The sequence below is a fragment of the Siphateles boraxobius genome, unplaced genomic scaffold (genome assembly GCF_051911475.1).
Source record: "Siphateles boraxobius isolate OS27281-9 unplaced genomic scaffold, OSU_SipBor_1 9, whole genome shotgun sequence".
Classification (NCBI taxonomy): Eukaryota; Metazoa; Chordata; class Actinopteri; order Cypriniformes; family Leuciscidae; genus Siphateles; species Siphateles boraxobius.
This window is the reverse complement of record NW_027509219.1, coordinates 23,637,244-23,639,200: the sequence shown is the minus strand read 5'-3', so window position 1 is coordinate 23,639,200 and position 1,957 is coordinate 23,637,244.

Genomic DNA, 1,957 nt, shown 5'->3' with positions numbered 1-1,957 from the left:
AGTGGTTTTTCGTTTTTGAATTAATCTGGTGATTCTGAATGAATCTTTTAGGTGAATGAATCATTATCGCTGGTTCAGTTCAATGTACAGTACTTTTGTTAACTAAGGTCTACCCGTGTTTCCCATGGAGTATTTATTGTGTTAACACCATAGACTGTAAAAAAAATAACAACACAAAAACCCAATCCAACACGAAAACATACAGAGGCAAAAAAAAATCCACTTCCAGTATGGCGTCACCTGAAAGGTCAGTGAACAAATCTTTTATATGAACAGATTCAAACAATTCGATTCACTTGGCTGAATCAAAACTCCAGGCTGTCATGCAGAACGGGATACTGTTACTTGTAGTTCTTTTAGAATGAGTCTAGAAGGAGGTGTGTTATCTTAAAACAGCGTGTAAGATTTAACTATAAAAAATATTTAATTATGAAAATTTCTTTTTAAAAAATCAAATACTTATAACGTTTAAAAGAAACTTTCTTTAAAAGGAAATGTATGAAAACTGGTACCTAGATGAGCGCTTCCGGATAGTGATGGCCAAATGAAAATGGTTCATTACTCGAAGCTTCATTCAAAATAGAAATTGCAGCACCATCTCCTGGTGAAGTAAATGTAATGCAACAAAGCTGACAACAATAAAATGCAAGTAGGCCCATATGTTAACGCCACGTTTATTACGTGTTTACCGAGGCGATCAAAGCTGAAACAGTGTTAGTGCTTCGAAACTCATTTATGTAGGTGAATTTTACAGATACTGATGAATTTCATGTGTTCACCTTGATAATAAAACATTAAGCATGATGTGTGTGTGTAATTATTTCTTTGGACAAGGACAGAAGATCAGACCAGCTTAAAAAAAGTTGGAAACCATCACAGAAATTCTAATGGTTTCTATTAAAATACCAATAGGAACCATTGGCTTTTACCATTTAAACCACTACAGAATTCTTTTTTGTATTGTGTTTGGGACATATTCCATTAGGATTTAATGCCCCCACCAATAGAACCCAACACATATCAGTAGAGACCCACAGAGGCCACTATAATTCCCATTACAACTAATAAAATTCCCATGAAAAACATTGAATCCAATAGAATTTCTGTAATGGTTTCTATAGTTTTTTTTAGCAGGGCAGTATCATGTGTGAAAGCTTTATCTAGTTTCTCGAGTTCACACGTACATGAAATCTAAAGTTGTATTAATGCGTATTTGGCTTGCTGTCCGGGGGGATTTTGCCCGAACCCAGAGTACTCCCCCCTATACTGGGGTAGACCCAGCCTAGTGTGAGGTGATGGGGTGGTGGAGGGATACTGAGACACTTGTCGTGAGACAGGAGGTGAGGAAAAGCTTTGTTTATACCGGCTTCTGCTTGAGCTGATTAGCTGACTATGCTCCTCCCTGAACTTTGTTACATAAAACTTCATTTAGCTGAGGGAAGCAGAACTCTATAACTTGTTAACTGGTGGGACTGATATTTTTGTATGTTGAAAAGGATGTGCTTGTGTAACTGGTTGTACTTGTATAATGTAGCAGAGTTTTTTTTAAGTTTCTGTCTTTGATGCATGTTTTTATGTAACAATGTTCATATGTTCTCTAATTAATAATAAAAAATAAAAATAAACATTTGGTAGACGGTGTGCTTTGGGTACATCATGCAGAAGGCTTAGACAAAGTGTTCATTAAATGGTATGGTTTTTATTCAGAAATATTATTCTCTCCAGTCTTTGGTGAAAGGCGATTTCTTTTTTTCTTTTTCTTTTTGTATAATAACGCCAATCCAAACACCGACTACTACAACCCACGGTGTTGCCATGGTTTGGCTTAATTTTTATACTGCCGCCAGGTTTCAAACCTGTCAACACTGGATTGGGCTGTCAAAGCAGTCAGCCAGATGGTTCACTACAGGAGGGTTTGCTTCAGACGACATTTTCACGTGACTAGTGACGTAATGAT